General features: G+C 39.2%; 1 long non-coding RNA gene across 2 annotated transcripts in view; it reads left to right on the forward strand.

The window, feature by feature from the left end:
• Nucleotides 1-1,584, forward strand: part of LOC135578989 (uncharacterized) — a 46,572-nt gene extending 44,988 nt beyond the window's left edge. For both annotated transcript variants that reach the window (XR_010471187.1, XR_010471186.1), the window contains exons 3-4: nt 202-307; nt 1,448-1,584. This is a non-coding gene — a long non-coding RNA (uncharacterized LOC135578989). The remainder of the gene's footprint in view (nt 1-201; nt 308-1,447) is intronic.
• Nucleotides 1,585-22,333: the final 20,749 nt, after the last annotated feature.

Consider the following 22,333-nt stretch of genomic DNA (forward strand, 5'->3'; position numbering starts at 1 on the left):
GGGTCTTGGAGCTAGATTTATTGAAATTGCTGCCACAGTTGTTAAAGAATTCATAGCTGACATGTTTAGCATGTCTTTTGCAGTGGTAAATTACCATTTTGTTTGACAGTGTATTGAAATTATTCTACTACATAGAGAAGCCTATCTTCTCATTTAAATAATTATTGACCTACTTCTTTCTTCTTTTTTTTTTTTTTTTAGGGAACCTGATGGAAAAAACTGCACACTGTCAGTAGCACAGCGTTATTGTTCTGCGTAAAATGACTGAATGTGTTTTGATCAAGCAGAAATTAAAAAGAGTTCAGAGGTGAGTGATAAAAATAATTAAACTCAAGGAAAGATTTCCATATGAATAAGATTTGAAAAGTTTAAGTTCAAAAGGAAGTGAATAAGAAGAGATGTGAAGAAGTAGACTGTTAATGTGCCAACTGCAAGCTGTGGGGATCCTCCCACCTTCCATCCACTTAAGCATCTTTGTGGGAAACCAGAACTCTGCTGTGTCAGTCCAGAATTCCTCTAAGTCTGCTTTAAGTTAAAATGCATACACATGCACAAAATCTGGAATCACTTTGTTACCCCCTTCTTAAACATTTCCCATTCTCATACTGTCAGCATTTACAGTTTTCCCACGGTCTTCATACCTCCTCTGTGCCTATCAGGGTGCCATACCACATCACATCATGCACATATGTGTACACACAAATAGGTGTGTACACACAAATAGGTGTGCCCACACAAATGTGCAGGAAGCAACAAATATGAACAGGGCAGCTGTGTTGATAGAAATGGCAGATCTGTGTGGGTGAAGGTAGACGTATTGTGTTTTATAAACCTAGAACAACAGGAAACAATGGCTCATTAAAGCCATACGTAAGAAACAGGCGACTCATCTATTAAGTCATGATGGATTCATGTGCCAAAGCCTCCGTATCAAGATTCAGAGCAATTACAGTTGAGTCATGCAGACGAGGAGCTGGGGTAGGCATTGCCAAGACAGGATACAGCAGCAATCACCTGGGGTGGTGAAAAGGGAGTGGCTGCTTCAAATATTGGGCAGGGCCAGGGCCACATGGTGAGATCAAAGTATCAGTGTTTGTTTTAAAAGAAAACGTTTCTCATTCTGTCTGGATATGAAGAAAACCTGCAAAATATAACAAGCTACCTATTACTTAGTGTATAGCCTGAAACATCAGTTTGGTTAGAAGTAAACTGTCCTGCTGTGCCTCCGAAACCTGTTGCCGGCAAAAGGAGGAGCACATGCTGTGGGGGCGAGGAGGAGCAGAAGTGAGGAGAAGGTCAGACAGCACACTTATATGCAAAGCTTGGCCTTCCTTTAGCTCCAGAGGGGCCCTATCCATCCTGGGTGTGACTGTCTTCATGAAAAAAACCTATCTGCTCATATTTTCTTGCTCCCCTTTGCATGGTGACTTCATGAAACTACGAGAAGATGACCTATGCATGAAGTACAAGAGGACTATGAGTCACAGTCAAGCTGTACAAGTTCATTCAATGAAGTGTTCCAATCTGTAACAGACCAACTATTAATTGAATTCACTGCCTTGGTTGAAGATTCCTCCACTGTTTTGCACAACACACAAATAAAGCACATAGTTAACTAAGCTAACTACTAAAAACACAGCCATGTGTCTTTAGACTTGCCCTGACACAGCACGGTAAAAAATAAAGGGCACTTTGGGGAGTGGTAGCTCTTGGGAGAGTTCATAGAATCATAGAATAATTTGGGTTGGAAGGGACCTTTACAGGTCATCTAGTCCAACCCCTCCTGCAATGAGCAGGGACATCTTCAACTAGGTCCTTCATACAATCATTTAAATAAAAAATCATAATGCCCACCAAATATATAATATATTGGAAGTTTAGTAAGATTTTTGTCTTGTTAGTATCTAAGTGATTAAACGTATCTTTGAGAAATAAATTGCCATTATTACTTGGAGATAAAAAATTAATTCTTTCAGTCCCTAGCTAAAATAAAAGTGGTATTGTTATTTCCTAAGTAACTCTGACTCTGTGTTCTTTGCTTAGGAAGTATTAAATTGAGATTTTTGAGAATCTGGAAATGAAAAATTCAAAAGAAAACAATGCATTGAGAAATGTTTATGATTTTCTTTAGTTAACACAAAATACAAAAATAACATTTCTAACTTAATATCTGCAGCGTGTATCATTCTGTGCATGTTGCCTTTTCGGATGTAAATGAATATAGGTATAATGACCATTGATGGAAAAATTGCAGAGATATCTTTTTGCACTTGACCTAGAATGAAGTTCGCATACTGGGATGAATGTGAGGTAAACGGGATGTTTCATGAGAACAAAAATTACCTAAAAAAAAAGAACTAAAAATATATAGTACAGAGTAATAAAGCAATAGGCCAAATTGGAATACATGTTGTCCTTTGAGGTTGTTCCCTTGAGCTGCAGACTGGATAGATCATGTCAGTCTTCTTGTTGAACATTAGGAACTACCATGACTAAAATCAGACAGTTTATTAAATGTTTAAGTTACCTGTGGTATTGATAAGTGAGAGAAATCACAAGGGTCAACATTTCGGTAAAACTCCTTCATTTACACTACATTCAGAGGAGCCAGTTTTCATATTTTCAAAGTAGAAAAGCTGTTTCAAATAAATCCAAATCACATTGCTCATACAAATCTTTCATCTCAACAAATTAATGAAGAGTTTCTGACTTTTAAGTAGCTACTCAAGAATGCATTATCTTATTTTCATAATTGTTTTCCTCTTAAAAGAGTGGGTTCCATGTGAGACATTTCTTTTTGAGTTGCATAAACCAATGTATGACAGCTGACCAAGTAAACTTCTCAATTAATATAAATATTCTAACATAAATATCTACTTTTCATAGTAGCCAAGGTAGCACCTTGCTATACTGTACATAATATGCATTCAGAAAATAAGGGTACCAAAAATTACTATATATCTGACTTGTGTCAAAATATACAACATTTGCACCTGTAATTTGAAAAGAGAGATATTGCCTCAAACATTTAAACAAACAAGGTTGTAATCCAAGAAAGAGAACACAAATTATGCAGAGGTAACAAAATGGTAGGTATTCTGAATGGTCAAGGCTTGTTTTGAGGTGAAAGCATTCAAAATGTTGCCAACAAAAAATGTTTCCAGTTAAGAAAAACTTCAGAAATTTTTTAATATATTTATATGGAAAAGTGGTGCCATGAAAGAAGGTATCATGACCCTGGGGGGTCATGGGCCTGACTATCATAGAATCATATAATGGTTTTGGTTGGAAGGCGCCTTCAAAGCTCATCCAGTTCAACCGCCCTGCCATGAGCAGGGACATCTTCAACTAGATCAGGTTGCTCAGAGCCCCATCCAGCGTGGTCTTGAACGTCTCCAGGGATGGGGCATCTACCACCTCTCTGGGCAACCTGGGCCAGTGTTTCAACACCTTCATTGTAAAAAATTTCTTCTTCATGTCTAGTCTGAACATCCCCTCTTTTAGTTTTAGTCCCTGCCCCCACTCCTGGGGCTTCCCCCACCTGGCTCAGGACCCCATGTCAACCTCCCAAAACCATCAACCCCCACCCCAGCGGTGCTGCAGCAGCAGGGCTGGTCTCCAGCTTCACACTGTCCTGCCCTGTCCAGCCATCAGCCCCACCAAGCTGGGTCCACCCATGGGCCCACATCCCCACCTGTCCTCATCCCATCCCCATGGAAGTGCCCAATGCTTGGGGCTGGGGCTGCCCCTTTGCCCCTAGTTCCCTGCCCCTGGCTGGGGCAGGGGTACAGGCCCCGGCTGCCTGACCCTGCCCTGACAGACCCTGGGGAGCCCCCATTGCTCCCAGGCCCCAGGAAGCTGCCCTGGGTGCCCTGGCAGGATGGCCAATTTACAGAGCTGCTTTTGGTTCTGCAAAAGCACATCTACATTCCTCAGCCAAATTTCTTTGCAGTGTTTTTTTTTTTTTTTTTTTTTTCAATCCACGTATTTCTGTTTAAAACATAAATATGTTAGAAAGCCTGCTTTATTGAGATAAAGAGCATATGCATGTCAAAGCTTGATAGGCAGAGATAACCCCTTCTTTGCCTCAATCAGAGTAGCACTGGTTGTCAGATTTAATGGACTACTTCTTGACCAAATAGCTTTTTAAACATATTTTTAACTTCTAGCTGAAGATTTCCAGTAAGTATGTCATACAAATCACACTGTCCAAGGCTCACCTAGATTTTCTAACACAGATTAGAGAGAATGATAAGGAAAGCTGAAGCAAGTAAAAACTATGAAATATAACTTGTAGACTAGCACAGAATCATGAGGCAATTTACACCGGCAGGGACCTCTGGAGGTCCTTGAGTCAAATGTCCTGGTCAAAGCAGGGGGCACTCACAATTGGATTGCGTTGCTCGGGGTTTTGTCCAGTCAGGTTCTGAATTTCACCAAGTACAGGGATCCCGCAGCCACTTGGGATGCTTGTTCCAGCATCCGCCCATGCTCATGGCAATGGCTGTTTCCTCAGACCTAAATGGAATTTCCATTGCGTCGACTTGTATAGGTTGTCTTTCTCTTTTCAGTGTGCACCTCTGAGGACAGTCTAGCTCTGTTTTCTCTATAACTTCCTCCACCCATTAGATACTTGAAGCTAGCAATAAAATCCTCCCTGAGTCTCCCGTCCTCTGGGCTGAACAAGCGCAGCTCCCTCAGCCTCTCCTTGGACCTTACGGTCTCCAGTTCCCTGACCATCTTAATGTCTCCCAGTGGACTCACTCACGTATGTCAATAACAGCCTCATAACAAAGAGTGCAAAGCAAGCCACAGTACCCCAGATGCAGCCTCAGAAGCACCGAGGGGAGGGATCTGCTCCCACAGCCTGCTGTCAGTGCTCCAGCCAATGCAGCACAGTGTGTGGTTGACCTTTATCACATGTATGAACTTCTGACTCCTGTTCAACTTCTTGTCTGTAGGGTTCTCTTCTGCAAATCTGCTTTCTACCCTCTCAGTGCACAGTCTGCATGGTTGAATATATTTTCCCATCCAAGGTGCATGACTTTGCGTTTGTCTTTGGTGAATATCATGAGATTTCTGTTTGTGAAGATTCTTTCAGCCTGTCAATGTCCCTCTCAAAGACAACCCTGTCCTCCAGCCTGCTGACTGTTCCTCCCCACTTGGTTTTATCTGCAAACTTGCTGAGTGTGTGTTCCACCCTATCATCCTTGTTTTGATCCCCATATCAGTCCCTGGGGAACATAGTTCATAACTAGACACCAATTGTATTACAAACCCCCTGAGCCCAGTTTTTCACCCATTTTGGAATCTACCTATCTGGAACAAACCTCCTCAATTTGGCTATTAGGATGCTATAGGAGAATGTACCAAAAATCTTGTTAAAGCCAAGGTCAATGACATCTGCTGCTCTTCCTTTGTCCACAGGGCCAGCCATTTAATCACAGAAGACAGTCATGCTGATCAGGCATGATTTTTTGTTGGTAAATCCATGTTGGCCATTCCCAAACCCTTTCTTGGCCTTTCTGCACTTGGAAATGGCTTTCAAGATAATTCGCTCCGTAACTGCCCCGGGAACTGACTTGGGGCCAACTGTCCTGTAGCTGTCCTGTAGATAGAATGTCCTTCATGCACTTTTGAAGATGCATTTTTCTGGTCACTAGGGACCTCCTGTGACTATCATGGGCTTTCTAAGGTGGTAAAGCCTGGTTTCACAATACTGGCCAGTTCTCCCAGCATGCCAACTGGACCTACGGATTTCTTTATGTCCAGTGTGCTTAAGTGGCTCATAGTTCGATTTTCTTTTGCTATGGGCAGTACTTCTCTCCGTCAAACTCAAACAAGTCAGCACAGAGACCTGGAAATGCCTGAGGAAACACCTGCTCAGTAAAGACTGAGACAAAGGTGGTACTTCTTTGTCTTTTTCATGTTCTGATTTCACCACTTCATTCAGCAGCTGGCCACATTTTTGCTGATCTTCATTTTGCTGATGAGGCACCTATAGAAGAACTTTTTAGCTTTTACATTTTGCACCAGCTTCAAATCCAGCTGAGCTTTGGCTTTTCCCTGCATGCCTGGGCAATACCTCTGCACTCCTCCCAGGCAACCTGGCCCCACTTCCACCTTCTGTACACTCTTCCTTGTATTTATGTTCAGTGACGTGCTCTCCTTTCAACCACGCTGGCTCCCAGTCATGCCTGCCAGGTTACCTGCTTTAACATGTTTAGGTTTTTCAGAAAACAAACAAACAAACAAACAAACTTCTTATATTCTCCAAGCATCTTGGTTGTAAATTGTGTAGGTATTATCAATAGCTATTTTGAATAGTTTTGATGTGCATGAGTAAAGAATACATCTCCTTTGACATCTAGATTCATCAGTAAAAAATAACGTTTTAAAAAATGAAAATACCTATCTAATTTTCTTCTTCTTCCTAGATTTCTTATACTTATTTCTTACAACAAAATCTCCAAGATTCTTTCCTGCTTCCCTTCTGTACAAATGTATATATAAAGTAACGTGCCATCAGCCTGTATATTTATTGTGTGAGTGAAAGAACATGCTAAGTCTTCCAATGAGTAACACTCCTGTTCAGTAGTCATCTTAACTATTTTATTGCTTATTAGAAATTCAAATTGCTTCATTGTTTTATCTTTATTAGTCAACTATTTATTTTTGTTCTAATACATCTTTTATTCTGATACATCTTGCATTCTAATACACCTAATGCATCTTAATATATCTAATACATTCTAATACATCTTAGTACAGATACAAGAGTTGTGCTCATAAAAACTATTGAATCACAGATTGGTAGAATCATGCGCATTTTTGTGCTTCATTACAACCACTGTAACTCATACACAAATTACGCCTCTCACTGCTTTAATTACCATGTTAAGAAAAAAAAAAAAAAAAAAGGAAAAAGGAAACTGCGAAGATGCGAAGAATTTACTTAAAAATGTAAAAATGTTGAAAAAATCCTTAGAAACCAAATAATATAAATCATGAGATAACACATAATTATCTTCCAACTCTGCCATTATCTGTGTTTATGGCATGAAGGTTCTTTACCCTATGAACTGTAAAACTCCTTAACCATGTGTTTGGCCTTCCATTATCTCGTCACGTCTCAGAGACTGAGCAGGAGGAGGATGTGTCACTGTGCAAGCCATGCAGGTAGTATTCAGGTAAGGACAGCAACTGCGAGGATTAATTGTTAATATGTGACTCAATGCCTCTGGTTTGAAGTACTCCACCTTTGAGGTGAGACAATGACAAAGAAATCCTCTCTCCCATCTGTGTGCCCATGACACGTAGCTTCATAATTATGGTCAGACTTCCACTCTGCTTTTTAGTTCTGCTGTGTCACATTGGACCTTAATCCTGACAGCCCCGGGGGATTAAAGGGAGTTATTTAGCCTAACCACCCTGTTCCCAAGACTGATACCAATATATTAATGTGTCGTACATAATTTCTTTAAAAGGTACTTATGGTATGTGCATTGCAAAATGTTACAAAACCCGGATGCTTGCACAAGGTAAGCTTGTAGCTGCAGGTCAACCCAATGCGTTAGCTAGAAGACATGGGGATGAAAGTCAGACTTCTGCATCTCCTTTACTTAAATCAAGGGAGAGTCATTGCCAGTCAGCCTAAAGATGCCTCATTTGGATTCCCATTACAGGTCTTGAGGCATTAATGTAAACTGCTTTGTAAATGAATATTAGTAGATCCAGTCTTTCACCCCTGGATGTGCTTTGGTAAAGACCAAAGATGAATAAAACGCAGAGACAGAAAGGGCTTATCATCAGATGTATTAGTGGCTGAGTTGTTGAAATGAAAAATTAATAAATGTATAAATGTATGTGCTTGTGAGCTGCAATCTCAGACCCACCAATAAGGACAAGATTTTTCACACCCAGTCTTAAGAAATCTATGAAGAAATTCTTTCTGGAGTGTTAGTTATGGTCTTGTTATGTATTTATATTTATGATTACGGCTTAATCACTCTGAAAAGTATTCGCATATTTTCCAGATCATACAACAGAAAGTCACCTGTATAGGGATATGCACTGATAAGAAACCAGACAAAATTACTGCAACCACCAAAAGTGTAGGCTATGTTCACCCACGTCTTTCTCTACTTGCTCATAGTGATGCATCCCAGATCTCATCACCCACTATGCACACAGCTGGGGTACATCAGCCTGAGCTCTGGATTCTTCTGGAGGAGTCAAGGACCTGAAGGTTCAATGTTGCAACTATTTTCCAGAAATCACAATCCTAAACAGTGCCAAAGTGCATGTATTGCTTTTGGGAACAGAGGGTAGATCTCTATTCAGATGAAACCCCAGAGAGAATATGCATACAAATATGCTCCAGCAGGGAGCTGGATTTCTTGAAGATGCAGGAGGTAGAAGTAAGGCAGATGTCTAGCCAGTCTCCTTCTTGCAGGATTAATATGCTATTTCTTCTTCCAAGTATTGAAGCAGGATAAATTCTTGACAGCAGAGAAAATTACTAAACTCTCAGACCCTTTATCAGTAAATTCACAGGGTCTGATCTGCAGAGCTTATGCTGGTGCAGTTCATTGCAGGTTGACAACGGGACATTGGCACCTTGTTTGTGTCACCTGAGAAGGAGCGGGGGACAGATGGAGACCAGCTGCCAGGGTGGCACAAGGAGCCCAAATGCCTGGAGCCTCAGCCTCCTCCAGCACATGCCGAGTGTTTGGTCCTGCTGATACTCTGCAGCAGGATGATCTTCAGGTCCTAAAACTGACATCTGATTTCCATCCTGGATCAGTGATGCTCCACATTGAGAGCCTGACGCTTTCAGGGAAGGCTGATCCTGCTCTGTGTGTAGGACCAACAACATGCATGAACAGTAAAGGTGCCAATCCCAGAAAATGCCAGAATGACGATGTGCACAATTAGCTGACTCAGCTGAATTAGTGATGATGGTGTGGAGGGTGCTGTGCCCTGCGGCAGTAAGACCAAGAGCCAAGTTTACCTTGCAGACTGACTTACACAGTGGCTGAATGCCCCCAGGAACATAATCCTGATACTCATTGAGTACTCTTCAGAAAATACATTTATGAAGAATTCCATGACATTAAACTCTTCAGGACACACGCTAAATATCAAAATAACAATAAAAAAAATCCCTGGCTATTGGATATTAGGGTGCTGCATAAAGATTTTACAATTCTGCTGCAGTTTTGGTGCTTGCCATTTGCTAACATTTTCTGAGGCACAGAGGAGGTAGGAACCAGAGTCTGAACCCTATCCTGGGTGCAAATAGCAGTAGTTTCTAGAATTCAGGCTGTTTAAGCAAGTTATGGACTCTAAATCTGCTCAAAGTCTATTGAAAGATTATCTTTGTTTGGATGCCTTAAATTGCCAGTAGTGCCAGTTTCTCTATGTTATCTGGCTGTACACATTATTCCTAAGGGTCCATTTTCCCTACTCTGATTATTGTGCAGGACAGTTCCACTGATTTGGAGCTTCCAAACCAGTTGTTTTGGTTTTTTTTTCCAATTCCCTCAATTTTGACACTAACTTAGTTTTAAGGGTAGGTCCTGTGCAAATAAAAAATATCTCATTGTAGAAATAGAAAACAGAAAGTTGCTGATACAGTTCCATCATTTTCTAGAACAATCATTGCTTTTGGTCTGTCCTCCTGCACAAGTCCCTCTTTCAGTTGTTCATATGCTTATACTCACCTCCAATGCTCCTTGTGCTTACCTCATGCTTGTGTAACTATTATTAAACGTGATTAACTTTCATACTGAAAGTTTCTCTGAAATATCAGTGGGCTTCTTTCTTTTTCCCCATCCCCATAAATGATTCTGAGATGTTGATACAATGAAATGAAACATGCTGAGGGGAACTTTAATGGGCTTATGAATACAAAAACTTCTCCTCTCTTGAAAGCTCCAAGCTGTTCTAGTGGTAGTGCAGAAGTGGTTTGGGTTTGGGTTTGTTGTTTTTACAAGGCTGACTACAATATTAAAATAAGCAGATCCATCAGGGGACATGTGTCATAATGTATCCCTGGGGTCTGAAACATGCAAACAAGTAAAGCAGTTTCTTGACCTAACAGTGTTCTTTCAATTTTATACTAACTTTGATTTATAAGAACCAGCTGTTTTGGCTCCGAGGCACTCGTAGAAATTGTTAAGCCATTTAGCAAAACTTGAAACGACTACACAAAGCACAAAGCGGTAAAGAATTAGGGGTTTGGGTCTGAAACCCAAAGGGATTTAGATGCCTTAAATCAAAACTCAGCCAACGGTACATTCTGAACCCTCCCTTTGCTTCAGTGTTTTTTCTGCCCAAAAGAATATTTTTTTTCTACTACAATTCATGGGCGCCTACATTTCTGTCCTAAAGACCCTTGTACAACCCCATGTGCTCCTCCACACTTAAACCTCAGTAAGACTCACAGATTAGGCTGGGCTCCATCTGTCTTAATGCGTGACCCATCTGAATGTCATTCTCAAAGCAGTGTCAGTGTTTTTTCTAAGCTGCACTTTGATACTGAAAGTTTCTCTGAAATATCAGTTGGCTTCTTTCTTTTTCCCCAACCCCATAAATGATTCTGAGATGTTAATACAATGAAATCAAACATGCTGCCAAGCCTAGATGGCCTCTTTCTTAGCTTGCTGGGTTTTTCCAGTCCTGCTTTTAGGCTCTACTTTAGCATCTACAGGCTGAAGCAGGGCTAAAGGAGAATTTGGAGACCTAAAAATCAAGAAGTATGTAATCCCCACCAACCTTTTATTTGACCAAAAGTATTTGGGCATGTCTGTTTTCACCAGAACAGTTCTTGAGACACCTATAGTTGTTACTTTTCTTGGACTAAGCTGGGCTTCCCATTACCTAAAACGGTTTGGATCCACCTGCTAGTAGTTTTTCCATCTAAGTCCTAGTCCAGTAGGCAGGTACAGATGTTTGCTGGAATCACTTCTCTGTCTCATATAAAACATTATTAAAATGTTTAAATGCTCTCAGAATGAGGTACAACACATCGAATGATAAGAACAATAATTGTTGGCCAATCACGATGTACAGTTTCCTGAAGTATTTAACAAGCCCTTTCTTGCCCTCAAATCCAGTTCTCTTTAGCTTTCAAAACCAAATGTGGTTTCTCATACATTTATGTGACTTTGCAGTGCTTGGTTTAGGTCTCAGCTGCAAGCAGATTAGCAATTCTAACGCTACAAGGACAAAACACATGTATGCAGGCAGAGAAGATTAAAATTAGATGGGTTGTTTGTTATTTGTCACATACTGTTGTAGATTGCATCGGATCCATGTATGTTATACTATAAAAAGATTAGTCAAAGCCAGTGAAAGAAAAAGAATGAAACTTTAATACATTGAAAAGGAAAAAAGAAACATAACTATTAACAGTGCAAGCCTTCGCCTCAAGCACAGGTTTTTTGTATCTTTTTTTTTGGTGTTTTTCCCACCTAATAAATAAAGCTATAGCATGTCTTTAGGGAAAGCAACTAATCTACTTTAAAACATTTAACTATATGCCAAAACAAAAAAGTAAGTGAATATAGTAGAGCTTCCATGTTCCTATGTTCGAATCACAGACTCTATTAATAAAAGAGATGTGTACAATAAGACCAAACGATCATGACGTGATTACATTAAGCAGATCCAGTACGTCTTTCACAGCAGCTGTAGTTTATAACGCTCAGGAGAAGTAAGAGCCCTTTTTAGTAAAGACTTTTCAGCTGACAACTCCATCTTTCTCTGTTGCCCTTTATAGAGCTGGTGAGTGAAATGGCACTGAAAGAATCCCAAATAAATCTGTGGTCAAGTACCATACCCAGGTTTGCTCAGAATGTTGAGTGGGACCGGGGCGGAATCTCCACTTGCCAGTGTTCCATCTGCTTGATAAGGTTGATTTTGTTAATTTTCTGTCTTTCCTGAATTACAAATGCTGGCATTATACTGATATTGTAACTTTTACAATATATGGATTTTATTTAGCATTTGATTGACACACACACAAAAAAAGAAGAATAATTTCTGTGATTATTGGATGATGTTTCAGAAAGCAGGTGTTAAAATATATTTGATGTTAAGCTCTAAGGGCTTTTTGTATCAATATCAATTTTCACTTCAGCAGAAAAAAGTGTTGGGCCAAAGGTTTTGAAGAACAATTAATTAAAAAAAAAAAAAAAGGAGTTTTGGCCAAAAGAAAAAAAAGTGTTTTCTAATATAAAAAATGAATAGTTAATTTCAGAAATACAGAAACACTTTGCATAAACAACTTTGAATTATTTTGCATCTTGTTAGTCTTCATTTCCAAAAAGGTTCTTTCTTTCAGAATGTATCAAAATTCATTGACAAAAAAATTAAGAGTGGGAAATGATCCACAACTAAAAGTACATTTTCATATTTAGACAAAATAAAACTTTTCAAGTGAATTTTTTTAAAAAATAAGGATTTTTTAAAATTAAAAGCAGGTAAGAATTTTTGTTTCACTTGACCTAAAACAAAAATTTCCAGTTTCTCTGGTTAGTTGAACAAAAAATACTCTGGAATTTCTACTTTACATTCAACTATTACAGAAGAAGAGAGACATGTTTCACATGTCCTACATTGGTGATTCACTGGTAAGCTTTTAAGAAAAAATATATACAGTATAGTACAGCCAAAAAACAAATATAGTTTGCCAACATAAGGATTAAGGATGTAAGAATAATGCAAAATTACTAATGTAATTTTTCTTTGAGCTCTTGGAAAGATATTCATTCATTAGCAAAACTGAAGTTGCAATGCAGTTGGTATGGGAGAAACATGGAAATAAGTGACGAAGTTATTGATGACACTTTGCAGTAGTTTGTCAGAATGAAGGTAATAATGTTGCTAAACCATATGTATATTCATTTTATAATAGGTTACTATAAAAATGCAAAAAAAGAGAACCCACCATATTATTCCAAGGACCAGCAAACACATTCTCTAAAATCTACATTTTATGTTTGTGATGATATGGACAGGGGTGGAAGAAAGACAACTTATTTACTCACTGAATACAGATGTTTTTGTTAACTGAATATTTTCCTTTCCAGTGCTTGGTAAAAGCATTAGAAAACTCTGTATTTTTCTTTCCTCAATGATGAATCATTTATTTGAAGAAATATTTTAAATTACATTTGTAAATGGGTTGCAAGTAAACTTTATTTATGCATTTACTTCTGGCTTTTTCCAGTAGGTGGAAATAGCCAGACATTTCTCTCCAAAGTCCACATTTAATCAGAATGTGGTGTCAGAAGAAGGACTCGCTGCATTCAGTGTGGTGAAAATTCAACTTCACCACTGAAGTTCAGTTTCCAGTAAGTAACAGATGAGTAAACTAGTTTCATGTGAAAACAAAACAATATGAATAAAGCAGACTGGACATCCAGAGAAAGCCACTTGTCTCATTATAGGCTGCACCCAATCCCTTTATAAAGAGTTTTCCCTGAATAACAGTTTTAGGTCTTGCCTGAACAGCTAGAGATGTTAAGGGAAAGACAAAAGGATTCGCAGTGAGAGGAGGAAATGGGAAAGGGTCAGATTTTTCTTGTTTTGAAGAAAAATAACTTTATTGAGTTTTCATCATTTGCTTTCCTCTACAATGTTCAGAGAATGCATGGACATGATAAAGGATACTACAGATTGTTCCCCCTGCCCATTTTATATGCTACAAAGTCAGATCCTTACTCACATGGACCCTTCCAAGGCTTGGGAGGAATTTGGGATCTAAAGGTGAGTAATGATATCCAACATATAGACTTCAAACCAAACACCTTATGTGCTGACTGGCTGCCATCCACAACCGCCACTTACATGGGTAATGAAAATATAGAGTGAAAATATACTTTTACCCATAAATACAAGTAGTGGTTTTTAAACTGAAAATGGGAAACTGCTCCAGGCACTGGATTAATAAAATGAGGAAAACCTGCTGTCCTTCACCAGACTACAGTAAGCTCTTTCTAAAATATATTGTCTTGAACACTAAACAGTTTCAGAACCTTCAACAATGTCTAAATGAGAAATGGGAAATCTCAGCAATTTAGAAAGGGAAAATAATAGTGAGAAATTACTTAAATATTTATTGATCAACAAATAGATAGCAAAGCCTTCAACTGCATATACCACATCCTTTATTTCCAATCCATTATATAATCAAGTCAACAAATCTTAAAATATGTGCGTGGTCAATATTAGCAGATGGCCATCTCTCTCTGCTCAGAAAATGCCTTAAAAAGCCAGTCTCTGAATAGCAGTTGGCAGGAAAAATATGCAGATGGCAGAAGTAACTTTAACATACATCCATTACTGATATTAAATTAAACGAGATGGATTATTACACCGCATAATCACTGATGATTAATTGCAAACAACAAACATAAAATGTATATATTTCATATGCTAGTTCTAAAAGTGGACTGCTAAGTCAGCTAGGCATTGAATAAAAAGATTAAATCACAAATTAGGTATGCTGTTGGCAAAAACAAAACCAAGGAAAAATCCATAACTAGTCAATCAGCTGCTCAACAAAATAAGCGTCTCTTGCACTGTGCCCTGAAGGTCAGTAGTCTGTGACTCTGCTGGCACATCAGAAAGAGTGATTTGCTTCAGCTGAAGCAGGTCACACACCATTCAAGCTTAGGAACCAGTCAGAGGAGAATCTAAACAAACCCGAATTGCGTTTTGCAGGGCAAATGTTATCATCATTGAAATATAGCCAGTGTGCTTTACATTTAGATCCCTTTTTCCCTCAGACAAATGGGAGATAATCTGTATCATGTACTTTATGGGCAATAACAACGTACTTGACGATCACGCACACATCAGAGAGCTGAAGTAGCTTTAGGCTGCCTTTGCATCCTTCTCAGCCTGGACTACAGAGGTCCAGCAGTGATTCCTTACACCTTTCAAAGCGGTCACAAAGGCCATTAAGTTAGCAGCTGCATTCTAGGCTGTCGTATCATCTACAGCACTATGCACTGTAGAGCAAACAGACTTCCACCCTTTACCTCAAACTACTGCCCTACACACAAACGCTACCTCGTACTGACATCATACACTCCTTTAAGGTCCTCAGAGTCCTCCTCCAGCCTGCTATTAGCAGTTTGAGGGCTTGTGTGTCCATGCTGAGATGGAGTTCTTTCCCCAAGATTGCCAAGTCTGCAAAGTACACACGGAGCAACACAGTGTCAGCATCTAGGCAATGCTCCAGCCAAAAGAATTCCTCCTTTGATAAGAGGATCAAAAACATGGATGCATGATAGTTAGAACCCAGCGGTCACATATGCAAAAGATCTTAGCAAGGAAAAAGGTGGCCAGTAAAACTGCAAGTTAAAAAAATAAAGGAGATAATCCAGTGAAGAACAGTCATAACCATTTCTGCGCATTATTGCTGGTGAATTTCCTATACTTTGGGTTAACAGTACCAAGAACAGAGGAAATAATAGATTCTGTATGATGCATTTTAATATTTTGATTTACCATCAGTCCTAAATATTATTTCAATTCTAATTTCATGCCGTATTCTCTACACTCTCATTGAAATCTATGTTAATAGAGACCAAGGGAAAACATGGGGGATGAAAACAATGTATTTCACTAACCTTTTATCAAAGGAAGGTTCGAGACATCGTGCTAAATACTGACATGTTTTATTTCCCTATAAGGAGGTTCAGATTTTCCTTTAGCAAGCAGATGTTAACTACACTCATCATAAAGGAACCTAACATGTACACACTGCTTTATTTATTCGATCAAACAACTTCCATGTGACACAGTAATTACCATAGTATCTGAGCACAGCATGAGCAATGGCAACTTTGCTGTAGTGTTGTGACCAGAGCATGGGCTGGTGACACGTACCTCTGCCCAGGTGCTTCACAGATGTTAACTCACAGCTTCCTGATCACCAGCCTCAGTTATTAGTTCTGTTGTTGTAGCTACAGCCCCTGTATATTGCAGTCCCTAAATATTTATCAACAAATATTCCTTCCCCGGTCCCACAGGAGTGGTGAGTCTGAGTTTAGGATTTTTCTTCCAAATAAAACTCTAGAAAGGCAAAGGTACAGCTGAAGATAACACACAAGGGACTTGAAAAAGAGTTCAGATACAAAGAACCACAGTATTTACCTGTCTACTGATAATGTATTCTTTCTATGAGAATATCAAGTTTCAGTCATTGTAACACTAACAATCAAATCTTTCTAAATAGTAATAACGGCAAAGACACAACACTGCTTTAAGTTGAATAATATTTTTGTTTTGTTTAATTGTAGTATCTAGGCCTACCTGTTTTGAAGTGATGGCTTTCCAAAACATTTTAAGTATTTGGAAAAGAGTGAAATATTTTCACTTTCTCAAATTATGCCTCATAGCCATCTTGTCTATTATTGTTTTCCACTCTCCATCAGCCTACACAGATTTACAATAAAATGTTTTCTTGATAAACCTCATTTGAGAAACACCAGGAAGATTGAATGTACCCAGACTTATCAGAAAAGTAAGATTATTTAATCTCTTTGACTCTAGTTTTCAAGGAAGAGACCAGCCCAGAATTTCAAAACCACCTGGTTCATTGAACAATTTTACTCTAAAGTGCTGGATTGATGAGTTTTGTAGGTGATTTTGGTAGATTTCAGCTGGCCAACAGGACCTGTGGCTTACAGCAGTACTGCATAAGGGTAATTGTACATAAATTACATATTTCTGTGGCCTACTATTGTAGCATGCCAATTTCTTCGGCTCTCAGACGACAGGAAAATAAAATTGGGGATATGGAGAGGGGAAACAGAAATGGGTATTTAAATCCTTTGAATTGTGTTATCCTTCTGACATTTTAAGACAACACATCTGTGAAATCTGAATTTCATGAAAGTTACAGCAGCTTTTGTAATTTAAGGTGAGGACAAAGCATGTTACCAAACATATTTATTTCTGAAACAGTGATCTATTTTTTGTGACTTCTCAGCATAAAGGAGAGACAAAATTGTTGCCTATGGACCTGAAACAAAAAATTTGAATGTTTGGCTTAAGAATAAAGTGCACTTGAGGGTATTCAACATCTAGATTTACTTAAACAGGCTCTACGTATTATCTCTATGATACCCTCAAATAATGTTGCCTCTGAAATTTATAATACATACAAATTTCAATGAAAAGTTTTATTAAAAAGATAGGACATTCTTTGTGATAACCATTTTCACTAAAGAGCATTAACAATATTCTGCAGAAACAGCAGTGATCAAGTGTAATTTAAAAAACTGTGAATTAAATCATCATGAGTTAACCTTAGCCATCCAGAATTTTGATGTATGAACTCTATTAGGGAAGTGCATTGATTTAATTGCACTTTTAATACTTTTAATCAAAATGTCAAAGGTATGCTCTGAATTGTATACTGTCTGAAGGCTTGATTACTTGCTTGTTAATAATTGTATCACTCATCTGGAAATACACTCTTCTGACATTTAGCTTTGCTCTGTTTGATTTCTAAAGTGAGACATGATTTAGCTAAGGCGAAAAAAAGAATGCAAAGTACAAAACATATGGAGCTAATGATTTACTGTGTAAAACTACATTTACATTAAGCTGCCTCAGACCAGATCAGCTGGGTTTTTTAAACATTTACTGGCTATGGCTAGGCCTTATGCCCTTTTTGGATTCATCTGCCCAGATGTATAGGGTCGCTGTGCTCTGCCTCCAGGGTCCGCTTGCTCCCACCTCTGCTGATCTGCCACAAGAGCCCCTCACATTTCACCCAGAAGTTCCAGCTCAGCAATGATGGTTTGAATAGTTTAAACTAGCAGTTTAAGCCACCGCACTGTGTGGTCTAATAAAAAGAGGTAATGCTAATAATATATTACTTACGCTAATACATGTCACTGCAAATGAAACCGATTGAGAAGTCCTCATGTGAGCTATTGTTGCTGAGCACAGCAACTTCTCACTCAGAGAAGTTTTGGAAAGGATACATACCCACAGCTAAGCTTTTACGTAGTCTTTAGGGCTCAGTGTGAATAGGTCATACTCTGGTCATACACATCTGGTATGCCCATCTACACATAAAATGCTTTGATCATATAAACTCTGACAACATTGTTTAAGAGCCAGGTCTGAGCTGGCTCCTAACATGAAAAGCAGAGTACAAATCCTAACATGCTCTGGGTTCCTCTGTGCTGGATGCCTAATCATGCTGAATCCAAGCTAGTTACTGTTGCTTTGACCTGTCTAGGCTTGTTCAGCAAATGAACCCAGGAGAAACCCAGGAGAAGGCCTGCTGACAGCACAGATTAAATTTCATAATTGGATTTGGTTGCAACATATACTTTGTTTAGGGTAATATCTTAATCATAGAATCATAGGATAGTTTGGATTGGAAGGGACCTTCAAAGGTCATCCAGTTCAACCCGTCTGCTATGAACAGGAACTTCTTCAACTAGATCAGGTTGCTCAGAGCCCCGTCCAGCCTGTCCTGGAATGTTTCCAGGGATGGGCATCTACCACCTCTCTGGGCAACTTGTTCAGTGTTTCACCACCTTCATTGTAAAAAATTTCTTCCTTATGTCTAACCTGAGTCTCCCCTCTTTCATTTTAAAACCATTACCCCTTGTCCTGTCACTACAGGCCCTGATAAAAAGCCTGTCCCCATCATTCTTATAGGCCCCTTTTAAGTACTGAAAGGCTGCAATAAGGTCTCCCTGAAGCCTTTTCTTCTCCAGGCTGAACAACCCCAACTCTCTCAGCCTGTCCTTGCAGCAGAGCTGTTGCAGCCCTCTGATTGTTTTTGTGGCCTCCTCTGGCCCCTCTCCAACAGTTCCATGTCTTTCCTGTGCTGAGGGCTCCAGAGCTGGACACAGGGCTCCAGGTGGGGTCTCAGCAGAGCAGAGCAGAGGGGCAGAATCACCTCCCTTGACCACGCTCCTTTTGATGCAGCCCAAGATACTATTGACCTTCTGGGCTGCAAGCACACATTGCTGGCTCATGATATTATAATTCCATTTGGTATTACAGAGTTTTAGTAGTTATCGTTGGGCTGGGATAAACAATTTTCCAAAATAATTCCCTAACAGGTTACAAACAGTTTGTATTTTATTAAATTCACTGGGTTTTGGTTAATATTAGCCATTAGTTTCTATTTTCTGGGCAATTAGAAGAAAAAAGTGATTGTAACATACCATTTTTCCTGTCACAATAAGCTGTTCTTCCATGGATGGACATGATAGAGGGGAAACACAAAACTTGTGTCCTTAAAAATATTATTGCTAATATTTTGTAATAGCAAATAATAAACATTAATAAATTGTCTCAAATAAGTAAACTGAGTGTCCAAGAGCTCATCGTGATGCATGTCATCCAAGTCTGAGGCAGAGAACACCACATGCCTGAGTGCCAGTGCAGAGCTCCTCACCAAAGCACTGTACATCATGGTCAGAGAGGTACAGAACTAATGAGTTGTTTTCCAGTGGTGTTTAGATATGTCATAGCAAATAATTAGAATTTAAATATCACCTATTGTCATGCTGAACACTACAGACATGCAGAGTATCAAACAGACAACGGATGTGCTGTTTCTCCTGTTCCAAAGCGCTGATCCCACACATAACCCTCCCAGCAAGAGGCCGGTGCTGCGCTACCACAGCCTATTTGAACACTGCCAATAATTGAAATGCAGTCAGAGCCCAGATAAGACAAAAAATGGGCAGAGTCATGTTTCCAGTTGCTGCTTTGCAATCACAAAGGAGATCTCTTGTTTAAAAGGAGGAAAGGAAAAAGCCAATTAAAAAGAAAAGGAGAAACTAGAACAGGTATGGCCAGCTCCCAGAATTACTGCATCTGGCTGAGCTGAAGTGCCAAGCTTATTACTTGGACATTATCTCAAAGGCTCTGTACATCATCCAGCAATTTCTAGAGTGCTTCCTCCTGCCACCTTTCACCTTCTCTCAAGACCACGTGGGTCAGAGAATCAGGCCTGAGATTTTACCTAGAGAAATACAGGAACATGTATATTAGAACAGAACAATGATACATGTTGTTGAATATATTGCTTGGGTTTTTCACCTGTACTCAGTTCTTCAAAGCTATCTTTAAGGAACTCAGACTACGCTTACCCAGCTTAGCAGTATTAAGGTATGGGTCAAATTCGATACTGTGAAGTTCAAGGATTTTAAAATGTATTCTAGTTGCTGAAAATCTATGCAATTTTTGTAGTCATAAAATAAACTCTTTTCCTGTTAATGGAGACCGACTCTCACTGTGGAAGTAATTCAAAGCTTACTGTGATCATGATCCATAAGAAAATAAATACAATAATGAAAATAGCCCATAAAAAGCAATATAGTGGATATAGTAATTTATGTGTGGTTTATATAACTGTTTGACATACTCTTCCACAAGAAATAATACAAAACATTCAGAAGAGGTTATCATCTATTAAAAACAAATGACAAAGCTGGAAAATGCCATCCAACAAAATACAACTGCTGGATCTTAGACTGCTAAGAAAAATGCAACTTATAAAATAAAATCTTACTATTCCTAATAGTCTGAGTTTATCTTTAGGAGCTGCCCCACAAAGCAGGAGCAGCACTGGGGAACCCCAGACCTGCCGCAGACACTCCAGCAAGCCCCAGTTCTGTTCAGGCAGGGCTGCAACCCTGCAAGTATGATGACAAAGCTATTATGGCTAATAGATTATCCTGTAAATTTCAGTTATTCACGTGTTGTGCATATTTCCATAGCAATATTTTCAGGAATACTTTGATCATGTAATTTTACATAAAGCATGGTCTCTTTTCCTTTTTCCACTAAGCATTAAACCTTGAGCCTTCTACAGTTCAAAGGTCAGGTTTTTTCTGAAGACCACTGAAATCCTTGCTGCATGTTGCAGGTGTGCAGGCACGTTTACACATCGCTATGGTGTCAGAGGAAAAGGAATAAGTAACTGGTACTTTTGCATGCATTCCAGTGCCTTGGCTTAGCCAAGTGGAATGGCAAGGCTGGCACTACTATTACTGCTTACACTCACGAGGTTTTTGTGGTATTTTTTCTGATTTTTTTGTCCTGTTTTACTTGGTGTCTTTTCTCATAAAGTCATGATAATCTCACCTTTTACTTCCAGTACATCATGTTTGTGGCTTTTGTGTTATGGATGTAAGCTTGAAGCAGTAATTTCTAAAGATTCAAAACCTAAGGAAAAAGGTTAATGTGGTACACAATAGTTTATTTTGTTAAAAACTCAACATTTTAAAAGCTCAGTATTAATAATTTAAGAACCATGTATATTAGGAGGCAAACAAAGGTTTTCTGCTTCCCCTCCTACCCATTTCCACATATAACAGCCAATAAAGAGCCCAAAGGGCATAGGCTACATCAGGAAACTCTTTCACAGGCATAGAAGAAACTGTAGTACTTAGTCCATTTACAAAGAACAGGTATCAAGAAGATTAAACGAGCAGAAAACAGGGGTATAAGAAAAACCTTACAGAAGAATGGAATGTCTGCTCCATGAATAAGAAACATTGCTGGCCATGCGTATTTGAGTTTATCTTCTATTTTCTTTTGTAAAATTTGTGTTCTTGACCACCTCACTCTAAGGTGAAGAGATCATTACGCAGCAGGACTGAAGTGAGCATCAGCTCTGAAAATACCTGAAATCTTCCCCCATTTGTCCTTCCTTCCTTCCTTCCTGCCTTCTTGTCTTCCTTCCTTCCTTCCTTGACATTCTTGTGCCATATCAGAGTGGGGTCTGACAACTGGACGTCCCCTCAGAGTTTAACTGCAAATGCACACTAAGAGTCATTTAATACTAATTGCACATTATTTGAGGGATGGAGGCCTGATCCACTGCAGAAAGATCACATCTTTAATGTAAGTGCAGTGATCGATATCAGCACTCTGTATCTGCATTTGGCTGTAACAAGCAATTCATCTAAGAGAGTGCATGTTCTCTAACCTATGGCATCATCGTTCATTGCCTTGCTCTAGGTTAACACTTGTGGAGTGCTTTCAGCCAACATATCATGAGCATTAAAACATAAAATGGTCAAAATCTAGGAAACATTTCCTGGAACACCTCAAGCTGAAAAATCACAATAAAAATGGGGTATGAGCAGCAGTGGGGTCCTGAAATTTCTGCAGCCCTGGAACTTTTGGGGAATTTAACCACAGTGCCAAACACTGCTCTGAAATGTGTTGCTTTCACACTGTGGAGCCTGTCAAAACAGAAAGAAATGAATTGGCCATGAGATGAATGTTGGCAATTCTATAGCTGACCCAGCAGTCACAGATGTTT

Source organism: Columba livia, chromosome 3 (genome assembly GCF_036013475.1).
Source record: "Columba livia isolate bColLiv1 breed racing homer chromosome 3, bColLiv1.pat.W.v2, whole genome shotgun sequence".
NCBI classification, from domain to species: Eukaryota; Metazoa; Chordata; class Aves; order Columbiformes; family Columbidae; genus Columba; species Columba livia.